Genomic DNA, 12,695 nt, shown 5'->3' with positions numbered 1-12,695 from the left:
CTGATAAGATATCGCTATATCTCCACTGCATATCCTTGCAGGTATGGTCCTCCTCCTCTCAGATCTTTTTCCTTCCCTTTACCCACCTTCATTAATATGCATTATATCAGAATGTATCTTGTGGTTCTTATTTATTAAGCTCAGGTTTGAGCGCCATATATATATTTATTTGTCTGATAGGGATTGCAATTCATCCTTTTCTCCCTCTTCCTTTTTTTGCTTCTCTTCCCCCTATTTTTGTCTATTATTTTGGCATTGTTTTACACATGTTATATTGATGTATTGTTTCTTTGGTTTCATTTCTATACAGTGTACTGATGAAGGTTTTTTAACCGAAACGTCTGCTGTATAACACTCTCTGTTTGCTGACTCATTAAAATAGTTTGAAACTTCATCTCGAGTGCCAGGCTTTTGCTATATATAACAATTGCTAGAAAGTCAGGAGGAGGACCAGGGTGCGGAAGTGAAAGACGAGGTGGTGGATGATATAGTAACTGACCCAACCTGGCAGGAGGACATGTAGAGCGAGGACAGCAGCACACAGGGGGGGGGGAGGCAGAGCACCCCAACAGGCAGGAAGAAGCAGTGTGGTGGCCGCAGACAGAAGACAAGCAACCGTTCCCCGTAACACCAAGACGAAGGAAGTTGCCAGTACGACTGTTAGGTCTTCCCGAGTCTGGTTGGTTTTTAAAAACTCTGCTGATAACCCCAAAAAGGCCATTTGCACCACCTGCCAGGCCAGCATTAGCAGGGGTGGCAAAAGAACCAGCCTGACCACCACCAGCATGATCAGGCACATGGCCGCAAAGCACCCGACTTTGTGGGCTGAACCCCAGGGTCCAGGAACAGTGTCGGCGGGATGCACCACTACTTCTTCCGCTGTTGTGCATGCAAGCCAATCCCCGGTCCATGGTGCATGCGAAGATGCCTCCTGCCCTGCACCTGTCGTTGCACACTCTCAAGTAGCAGCATCAGGAAGCACGTCACCGCCCTTGTCCCAGTGCAACGTTTTGTTGTCCATAACCCAGTCCTTGGAACGCAAGCGCAAATATGTAGCCAACGCCCCACAGGCCACACTATTAAATTCCCACATTTCACGACTGCTTGAGCTCGAAATGTTGCCTTTTAGGCTTGTGGAGACAGATGCATTCCGCAACCTGATGGCGGCGTACATCCCTCGGTATTCGGTCCCCAGCTGCCACTATTTCTCCCGGTGTGCAGTCCCCGCATTACACAAGCACATGTCCAAAAACATTAGCCGTTCCCTCAACAACGCAGTTACCAGGAAAGTCCACCTAACCACGGACACGTGGACAAGTGCTTGTGGGCAGGGATGGTACATCTCGCTGATGACACACTGGGTTAACATAGTGGAAGACGGGACCCAGTCGAACCTTGGGATGGAACACGTCTTCCTGATGCCAAGGATTGCGGGCCCTAGGTCAATCAGGGGTGCCCCCGCAGCCTACAGCTCCTGCACGTCATCCTCCTCCTCCTCTTAAGCCTCCATCTCCGAAATGACCACAGCAGTCACAAGATGGAAGCACTGCAGCACTGCCTCGGCCAAGCGGCAACAGGCTGTGCTGAAGCTAATATGCTTAGGTGACAAACCGCACAATGCTGAAGAGTTGTGGACAACTCTGAAAGAGCAGGCTGATCTGTGCCTGACACCACTGAACCTACAGCCAAGCATGGTCGTGTGTGACAATGGCTGGAACCAGGTGGCGGCGCTGAGGCAAGGCAAGCTCACACACGTACCATGCCTGGCCCATGTGCTTAACCTCGTGGTTCAGCGGTTTCTGAAATCCTACCTGGAGCTGCCGGATCTGCTTGTTAAAGTACGCTGCCTGTGCGCCCATTTTAGAAAGCGACCTACAGCTTCCGCCGCCCTTGCTGTGTTTCAGCAGCGTTTGCAGCTTCCGGCTCACAGACTGGTGTGTGATGTCCCCACGCGCTGGAACTCTACACTGCAGATGTTGGGAAGGATTTTTGAGCAGAAGAGGGCAGTTGTTGAGTACCAGCATCAACAAGGCTGTCAGTATTCAGTTCAGACTCCACACATAAGACCTCAGGAGTGGATATGGATGTTAGACATATGTACCACCCTCCAAAACTTTAAGGACTCCACCAAGATGGTGAGCGGTGATGACGCCATAATTAGCGTCACCATCCCGCTTCTCTGTCTTCTGAAACGCTCTCTGCTCACAAGCAAAGAGGATACATTGCAGGGGGAGCACGATGAGATGGAGCAAAGAACCATACAGGGTGATTACACACAGTCTAGCCTCATCTCATCCCAACGTGGATTAGGTGACAATGAGGAGGAGGAAGAACAGGAGCTAGTTTCATGCGCTATAGACGGCACTATCTGCACAACTGTCATACCGTCTGTTCAGCGTGGATGGCCTGAGGACAGAGAGGAGGAGGAGAGCATGGTCAGTCGTCCTTTCGGTGAGGACACGGAAGTCTTGCCTGTTAGCAGTCTGGCACGCATGGCTGAGTTTATGTTACGTTGCCTTTCCCATGACCCTCACGGTCTCAAAATTTTGGGTGACAGTCATTACTGGTTGCTGACACTTCTAGACCCACGCACGCTACAAGGAGAACTTTATATCTATTATTCCTGAGGCAGACAGGTCTTAAAAAATGGTGCAGTACCAGAAGGTCCTTGTTGCGGAACTATTAAAGAAATTCCCATCAGAAAAAGCTGGCGGCAGAGGTCACAGTTCGTTGGACAACCAAGGAGTACAGGCGAAAGAGACACAACTCCAATCCAGCAGAGACAGGGAAACACTGTCAAAGTTCTAGGAGAATTTTATCACCACCTCCCATCGCACAGGCCCTGAGGCGCGGGGTACTCTCAGAAGGAGTGCAAAGTTGGGAAAATGCTGAGGGAGTACTTTGCCGACCGTACCAACGTCCTCCGTGATTCCTCTGTGCCTTATAATTATTGGGTATCCAAACTGGATATATGGAATGAACTGGCTCTCTACGCCTTGGAGGTCCTGGCCTGCCCTGCTGCTAGTGTTTTATCAGAGCGGGTTTTTAGTGCCTCTGGTGGAATTATAACTGATAAGCGCATCCGCCTGTCAACTGAAAATGCTGACAGGCTGACTCTTATAAAAATGAACAAAGGCTGGATTGGGACAGACTTCTCAACACCACCGGATGATAGCAGTGTAACAAACTCAAATCCAGTGTCTTTTTTTGGGAGATGTATCGTGGTCTGTGATGCAACACCCACATAAATTCTTTAAAGGGTGATTATGATGCCCGTAAAAAAAATGTTTTATACAGTATGTTCATGTATACCCCCTGTATACCCCCTAGTGTTGAGCCACCCCCGTGGTGTTCGAGTTCGGTTCGGTTCGTCGAACACCGTGTGTTCGCCGAACTGTTCGTCGAACTGTTCGTCGAACACCTTCGAACACCGTTAAAACCAATGGCAGGCAAACAAAAACACATAGAAACACATAGAAAACACCTTCAAAGGTGTCCAAAAGCTGACAAACTGCCCAGAAGACATAACTAACACATGGAAAAGTGACAAGTACATATAGTCATGCGAAAAGAAAAGAGGTGGAGGAGTAAAAGGAGGGGGAGACACAGATATAGGCATGTCATGCCCTTCTAAAATCCTAAAAGTGAGAAGCCGACATGGCCAGTCCGTTCCTGCCCGTGCCACCTCCGTGTCGCAGGGTTTGTGCCAGAGCCGCGGTGGACCCTGACGGCCAGCCCCCCTCTCCCAATACTGGTGCCTGTCCGCTGGTGGGTCGAGCGAGCTCCCCTGTGGTGGAGGCAGCTCTAAGCTTTTTAATTTAAATTGTCTCTCTAATTTGAATGAATACACTTTAAATCCTTTTACAAGGATCTATTGGAGGGCAAGTCTCATGTCAGCAGCCGAGTAATTCCAGCTCCAGTAGCGTCCACTAAAGCTGCTGCAGTTAAAAAGCTTTTATAAGGATCGAGCTCGGCTGTCCACCGCAAGGCGTCCTACCGCCAGTCCCAGCCCCTATGCCTTGGGGTGCCTCCTGATGCTCTTCACTGAGTATCCCGTGGTCCCGAAGCATTTCCTTTCAAAAAATTAAGTGTCCAAACTACAGGTGGTGTAGCTTGCTTAACAGCCGGGATAATCCGCTGACTAGCAGACACTGCTACTAGGCATAAAGTATTTCCTGGGCTAGATGCAGTTAAAAATTTGTAATTAGATACTCTCGTTGGATGCTGAGAAAGCATTCCATAGAGTCTCCTCGCACGCCATATATTATTCTCTTAAAAAGCTTGGGGTAGGGGTCTAGGGGACCCTTTTATAGCCAAAATCACGGCCCTGTATCGCAATACGTCACCTAGGCTGAAGATAAATGGAACTGTAGCACCCCGAGGGCTCGGTTGCTACAGAGGTATTGCACCTCACCCAGAGGTGTGATATCTCACTCTCATGGAGTGTGGATCAGGACCCGACACCTGCATGCATTACACCACATTGCCGTGGGGCAGGGCGACCAATATGCCCCTGAGATGGGCACGACAGTCCCTGTCGTTGGCTGGAGTGGGGGGAGGGAACACTGAGGAAGGGGAACCCTGTAGTGCAGGAGCAGGGAGGAAGCAGTTCCTGGGTGCATTGAGAAGGGAGTATAAAAGGTGGGCACCATCTTAGTTCAGTGCAGAGAAGTCTGAGCAGAAGTGACAGGGAGCAGGGGCTCTGCATGAGCTCTGCTCCGGAGGTGGGCCTAGTAACAGAGGCCCAGGCCTGGAAGAGGGAGAAGGAAGGAAGAGGAGCGGAGAAGGCTCCAGGAACGAGGAGCGAAGGGATCCCAGGGGTGCGGACGGGCGAGTCGCCACCGCACGCCCGAATCCACCTGCGTGGAGGGGTCAGGCCAAAGGGGGAGACCGGTCCCCGAAACTAGTGGAGGCGGGAAACGACCCTCAGCTAGAAACCGGAGGCTGTGACATTTTATGTGGTGCAGCCCCTCGCTACACCCGCTAGGAAGGCACCACATAGGGTCAGGGAAACTGGCGCCAAGTTTACCAAGAGGAGGCCCGAGGCAGCCGGACAGAAGGGTTGGTAAGAAAGGCCAGACAAAGGACACACAAAGGGGGTCCTGTGAAGCGCTCCAAAGTTATCTGGGAGTTGTCTGAGCCCCTCACCTGGTGAGCACAGTACGACGTGGGCAGCCGTTACCTGCAGAAGTGGACTGGATAATAAGAACTGTGAGTAAAGGCCCTGGACTGCATCACTGACTCCGTGTCGTTACTGCTGCTGCCCTGCACCATCACCCCCATCCTCCGCATACACTACCCTGAGGCTATACTCCTCCCATGGGGAGTTATGCTACGCTCTGCTGCACCCACAACACCAGCCTCAGCGGTCTGCCCTGCATCGGCGGTTCACTCTGACCGCAATCCACGGGTGGCGTAGTCGCACATTTAAACATCAAAACCACATAAATAGTTCCGCCACTGGTTTGACCGCCCTGAGCCACGGAACCGAGTCGCCGCCACGGAGACTACAACCACCAGCATCCACCAAAAAGGGTCCGGCTCTGGGTGTCCCAAGGCCCAGGGGGCGCGTCAGAACATTTTCATCACCTTTCATAATCACCAATAGGACAAGGCAGGGATGTCCTCTGTCCCCTCTCTTATACATCCTAGTGACGGAGCACCTGCTCTCATCAATTTGCCATAACCCCAATATTAGGTGGATTGAGGTGGGAGGCACCGAGTACAAGTGCTCTCTATTTGCTGATGATGTCCTAGTATATATCACTCAATCACATATATCCATCCCTGCTGTTATGGCTGAAATAGATCACTTTGTTACATGGTCAAATTTTAAAATCAATGCAGCGAAATCTGAGGCCCTCGATGTCTCCCTCCCCAAATCCATACAGGATTCCATCCAGTCCAACTTTCCCTTTGCCTGGCCCTCACAGGGTATCAAATACTTAGGAATTCCTATTCATAGAGACCTCTCCCATCTATGTTATCTTAATTTTGGGCCCTTTATTGAACAACTCCATACAGACCACAGTTGGCAAGTTAGAACTGTAAGATTCACTACGTGAACCACTGGTGTTTTGTGGAAAAGCACATGTACACTGTGTTCCAAATTATTATGCAAAAAGTGTTTAGGAGTGGTAAGGGAAGAATTTGTTTGCTTGTCAGTTAAACTCATTGATGGTGATGTGTGTCAGGGCTCTTTATATCACTGTAAGCAATTGCAGACACCTGTGCTAATTAGTTTGGCAGGTGTGTCCAATGAAAGGCAAGACTACTTAAGAAGGCTGTCCCACATTATTAAGCAGCCTACATTTTCTGCCAAAATGGGAAAGAAAAAGGATGTGTCGGCTGCTGAGAAGCAACAAATTGTGGAGTGTTTAGGTCAAGGCATGACTACAATCAACATTGTGCGATGATCAGGATGAAGTGTCTTGGCAATGAAGAAGTATGTAGCTGATTCACAGTACACACGTGTGCGTGCTGATAAGGGCAAATTGAGGACTCTTTCCTACAGGCAATTAAGTTAGCTTAAAAGAGCAGCGACAAAAAAGCCTTGTCATAGCAGCAGACAAGTTTTTGAAGCTGCTGGTGCCTCCAACGTCCCCCGAACAACAAGATGCAGGGTCCTTCAGAGGTTTGCAGCTGTGCGAACGCCATCCTGTCGACCTCCTCTATCCACTTCACACAAGCAGAAATGGCTCCAGTGGGCAAAACATTACATGAAGACTGATTTCAAAACTGTTTTGTTCACGGATGAGTGCCGTGCAACGCTCGATGGTCCAGATGGATGGAGTGGAGGATGGCTGGTTGATGGACACCCCAAGCAAACACGGCTACAGCACCAACAAGGAGGAGGTGGAGTAATGTTTTAGGCTAGAATCATGGGGAGAGAGATTGTCGGCCCCTTTAGGATCCCTGAAGGGGTAAAGATGAACTACATAATGTATGTGGAGTTTCTCAAACAGCACTTCCTGCCATGGTTCAAGAAGAAGAACCGTGTATTCCACAGCAAGATCATTTTTATGCATGATAATGCACCGTCTCATGCTGCACATAACACATCTGCATCTCTGGCTGATATGGGCATAAAAGGGGACAAACTTATGGTGTGACCCCCATGCTCCCCTGACCTCTACCCTGTTCAGAACCTCTGGAGCATCATCAAAAGGAGTGTTTATGATGGCGGGAGGCAGTTCACATCTAAGCAACAGCTCTGGGAGGGTATTCTGTCCTCATGCAAAACAATTGAAGCAGAAACCATCCAAAACCTGACAAATTCAATGGACGAGAGAGTTCAGATGCTCCTTTCGAACAAGGGGTCCTATGTGCAAATGTAACATCACCTAGAATAAAGTTTTGAGTTGAAAACTGTTTGATTTCAGTTTCTAATAACCCGCTAATGCTTATAATTTCAAAAATGACCATTTTTTTGGTCTTTATTAAAATGAAAAGGTTGATCGAAGAGTGTGGGGGATCTAAGAGTGTGGCAACCCAGTAGTCAGGATTACTTTGAATTCTGACAATCTGAGGGTCATGTTGCAGGTAGTGCAGCAAGAAGGCACTTATGTGTCTTGCGCATCTCGGAGCCCCAAAATTATTTTCCGGGCTAGATGCAGCTAAAAATTATTATTAATTTGAAATCTGGTGGAGCTTAGTATAGATGGCCTAATAGAATCAGTACTGCACACTGCTACAAAGCCCAAATTATTTTCCAGCCAAGATACAGATAAACATGATTAGTAATTTTAAATCTGGTGGAGCTTAGTATAGATGGCCTATTAGAATCAGTGCTGCACACTGCTACAAAGCCCAAATTATTTTCCAGCCAAGATACAGATAAACATGATTAGTAATTTGAAAGCTTAAAACGGTTGGTGAGGTGATTTTAACCAATCATCAAGCTTTTACTCTCCCCAGGATGACACAGGGGTAGAAAAGTCGTTTCGGATCCATGATTTGTTCATCTTTATGAACGTGAGTCTGTCTACATTATCAGTGGAGAGCCGCGTGCGCTTATCTGTCAGCACACCACCAGCAGCGCTGAACACACGTTCAGACTGAACGCTGGCTGCGGGGCATGACAAGATCTCCAAGGCGTAAGTGGCTAGCTCCGGCCTTTTATCCAGATTAGAAGCCCAAAAAGAGCAAGGGTCCAGTGACACAGTCATGGCTTCAATGTTTACTTGGAGATACTCCTGTACCATCGTCTCTAGGCGTTGACTATGTGTCAGACTTCTTGTCTCCTGTGGCCTTGCAAAGGATGGGCTAAAAAAGTGGTGAAATGATTCCGCAAAATTGATGTTACCAGCAGATACTGTGTTTCTGTTACGGTTTGAGTGCTGAATACTCGACGGTCCCACGGTGTCACGCTGTCTCTGTGTACTGGAGGTAGGGGGCCTAAGCTGACCCTAAGCTGGGGCCCTGACTAATCCCTCTACCTGGAGGTACTGTTAAAGGTACAGAGGTCCAGGCCGCCAGCGTAACCCCTACCTCCTGAGGATCCCTGCACCTAAGTAATCTAGTCCTGAGAAGGACCCCGATCACAACAAAAGGGGACAGGTAATAATATGCCAACACTCAGTACTTAGACGAACGAGACAGTACAAGGGTAAAACCAAAACCACCTTGCATATAAAAACTACACAACTACAACAGAGGGAACACCAACGGGAAAGGAGATAAATGATAAAGCGAGGAAGGGAAAAAACACTCCAAATACACTTATCTCTGAAACTCCAAATACCACAATCCGCTCTGTTAGTCTGCATGAAAAGCTTTCACCGACACTTCCCTAACAGACCGGCAGGCATTTGAAGGAGTCTCACTACAACAGCATTGATTGCAGCTGGGCGAGGCTGGACCTCGTCTAGCACAGAGAGAGAGAGTTAACTCCCTCACTGCCGAAAAACACAAAGCACCAAAAACTCAGCTGCGAGAAGTCAGGCTGTGTAATCGTGACGATCTTCGTGGCGACACACCCGTGACACACGGTTGGCAAGTTGGAACTGTGAGATTCACTACGTGCACCACTGGTGTTTTGTGGAAAAGCACATGTAAGATTCTGCAACAGTCTTTGCTGATACTCCTGCATGCGTGCATCCCTTTCTATGGCAGGAATAATTTCGGCAAATTTACTTTTGTACCGGGGATCTAACAGTGTGGCAACCCAGTAGTCAGGATTATTTCTAATTCTCCCAATTCGAGGGTCATGTTGCAGGTAGTGCAGCAAGAAGGCACTCATGTGTCTTGCGCATCCAGGAGCACCAAGTCCCTGTTGTGTTGGTGGCGAGGTAACAATCATGCTTCCTTCCTCTGTCCTCTCCCCCCATCCTCGCACAACAGAAATGTGATCAAGGTCTCCCTCATCTGATGAGTCTTCCATCAGTTCGTCCTCCACTTCTTCCTGGGCTCCTGCACCTTCCTCACTAGTTTGGCTGCTACCATGCGCCCTGGTAAAACCATCTCCCCCACCCTCACATGCCTGCCGCCTTGGTGCTGCCGACCGTCTGGACATTGCAGATGTTAGCCCTTCCGCATACAACTCCTCCTCCTCTACTTCTTCCACCTCCTCTTGTGCCACCACCTGACTCCGAATTCTGTTTAACATGTGCTCCAGCATGTAAATCACCGGAATAGTCATGCTGATATTGGCATCGTCAGCACTAAACATCGTCGTCGCCATTTCAAAACTGTGCAGAAGGGTGCATAGGTCCCTGATCTGAGACCACTCCTCCAGCGTGATTTGCCCCACCTCTGGATCCCGTTGGCCCAGGCTATACGTCAGAACGTATTGCACCAGGGCTTGTCGGTGCTGCCACAGTCGCTGCAACATGTGCAGAGTTGAATTCCACCGGGTAGGCACATCGCATTTTAGCCGGTGAAGTGGCAGGCCCAACGACTTCTGTAGAGATGTAAGTCGCTGAGCTGCGGGATGCGAATGGCGGAAGTGAGCACACAGCGACCGTGCCCTCTGCAGAAGGCCATCTAGTCTGGGATAGTGGGCTAAAAATTGCTGGACAACCAGGTTCAACACGTGAGCCATACAAGGCACGTGTGTGACATTGCCCCGGCGAAGGGCCGCACCCAGGTTTGCAGCATTGTCGCACACGGCCTTCCCTGGTTTCAGGTCCATTGGAGACAACCATTCATAAAATTGGTTCTCCAGAGCTGATCACAACTCTTCAGCTGTGTGACTCACATTTCCCAGACATTTCAAAGTAAAAAACACCTGATGACGTTGAGCCCTACTGCCAGCATAGTAAGGAGGTGTGCAGGATCCCTTCTGCACAGTTAGAAAGCTTGTGGCATGACCAGACAGGCTTTGGGTGCAGGTGGAGGACCGACAGGAGGTTGAGGAGGCAGAAGCAGTGGAGGAACTTTGACATAAAGAGGATTGACGCACAACTCGTGGGGACGGCAAGACTTGGACAGCAGCCCCTTGTCCTGCTGTCACCATAGTTACCCAGTGCCCAGTCAGCGACATGTAACGCCCCTGTCCATGCCTACTCGTCCAAGTGTCTGTGGTGAAATGCACCCTGTCACACACAGAGTTTCTCAAAGAAGCGGTGATGTTTTGTGCGACATGCTGGTGGAGCGCAGGCACACCTTTCTTTGAGAAGTAGTGCCGACTGGGCATCTGGTACAGGGGCACTGCAACAGACATAAGGTCTTGAAAATCCTCTGTGTCCACCAGGCGGAAAGGCAGCATTTCAGTAGCCAAGAGTTTGCAGATGGTGAAATTCAACCTCTTAGCTTTCTCATTGCTAGGAGGAAATGGTCTTTTACTTGTCCACATCTGAGGGACCGGGGGCTGGCTATTGTGCTTAGACGGGGTTGATAAGGGTGTCCCCGGCAAACTGCCGGTCTGTGAGGAAGATGCAGGCGGACATGTTAGGTTGCCTTGATCCAAAGGTGGTGCTATCGATGTCGGACAGCGCTCAACACCAGCTGGTGTTACCACCTCCAAAGAAAATGATGACCTGCCAATCACGCTGGCTGTTGCGGGTAAAGAGGTGGCAGGTCTGCGTCCCAAAACAGGTGTGACTGCTGTCTCCCCAGTCACAGAGGATGAAGAGGCCGCGGATGCACAAGATATGGCAGACGGTGGTTGGTCCGGCCGGCTAGGCCGCATTGTAGCACAGTGAGCTTCCCACTGCAACTTATGCTTCATGTCCATGTGCCGGTTCATGCATGAAGTACTCAAACTATGTATTTTTTGGCCTCTACTTAGCTTTTGCTGACAAATGTTACAGATAACACGAGTTGGGTCATCTTTATCGATCTGAAAAAATGCCCAGGCTATGCAAGGCTTAGCACCCATGCGACCTGAAAGCCACCACGACTTGTGGTGAGAGGCAGAGTTGTGTTTGAGGATGCAGTTGATGACGTGCTTCCAGTACTACATCTCTGTCCAGGAAGGCGCAACCTGACCTCGTCGTCACTAGCATTCTCCTCCACCTCCTCTGCTGACCTCATCTCTTGGCTGACTGTGGGTTGACAGTAAGTGGGATCTCCAACCTCATCATCATCACCCTGTGCGTTATCACACCCGTCGTCCGCAGAGCCAACTTGTTCCTGCCCTGACAAAAAACTAAAGTTGTCGCTCCAATCAGGTATTTGATTCTCATCATCGTCTTCCTCATTGTCTCCACCAACAGGAGTTACAGTTTAGGAATGAGGGTCTACATTATGGTCAGAATCTTCAGCGTCTGGTCCTGGATCCGACTCATAAAGATTCTGGGCATCAGTGCAGATCATTTCCTCGTCTGGATTCACAGCAGCGCTGGAGCCGACCTCTGATTCTCAGGCTATAGTATGAGTAAACAGCTCTGCAGACTCAACCATCTGTTCTACCTCATACTCAGACGGGCAGCTGGAGATTTGGGAGCTGTGAGGAAGCAAGTGCGATTGGGGTGACACCTTTGAGGACTGGAGTATTTGTGATGTTGAAGTTGATGTGGAGGAGAGCCCACTTAAAGGAGCACTTGATATCCGTTGAAGCACCTGCTGTTTTTGTGCCTCATCAGGAATTTGTAGCGATTGGCGTGGCCGTAAGAAAGGGATCTTATCACATTGTCCGCTAAAAGAAGTAGACATTTTAGTTTTGCTGGAAGATGGTCTTTCTTCTGCAGATGTTACTGTTGCTTTAAGACCTACCCCACGGACACAACCTTTTTTCCCCTTCCCAACACGCTTATTCCCCTTTCCACCAGCAGCAGGCCTTTTTTCAATCATTTTGGTGGTTAACTAATTCACAACTCTGGAGTTGTTTGCACAAAAAAACAATGGATGGGAACCGAGCAGAGCTGAGTGGCCAAACTGTGGTATTAGGCCAAAACTATTGGCTGGGTTAGATGCAGAAAAAAATTATATTCAATTTGCAACCTGATGGAGGTCAGTATAGATGGACTAATAGAACAAGTCCCACACACTGCTAGAAGCCCAAATATTTTTTCAGAGCTAGATGCAGAAAAAATTATATTCAATTTGCAACCTGATGGAGGTCAGTATAGATGGACTAATAGACCAAGTCCCACACACTGCTAGAAGCCCAAATATTTTTTCAGAGCTAGATGCAGAAAAAAATTATATTCAATTTGCAACCTGATGGAGGTAAGTATAGATGGACTAATATACCAAGTCCCACACACTGCTAGAAGCCCAAATATTATTTCAGAGCTAGATGCAGAAAAAAA

The sequence above is a fragment of the Phyllobates terribilis genome, unplaced genomic scaffold, assembly GCF_046119375.1.
Source record: "Phyllobates terribilis strain yellow unplaced genomic scaffold, ASM4611937v1 Scaffold_3__8_contigs__length_932513732, whole genome shotgun sequence".
Lineage (NCBI taxonomy): Eukaryota > Metazoa > Chordata > Amphibia > Anura > Dendrobatidae > Phyllobates > Phyllobates terribilis.
This window is presented reverse-complemented; position numbering follows the sequence as displayed.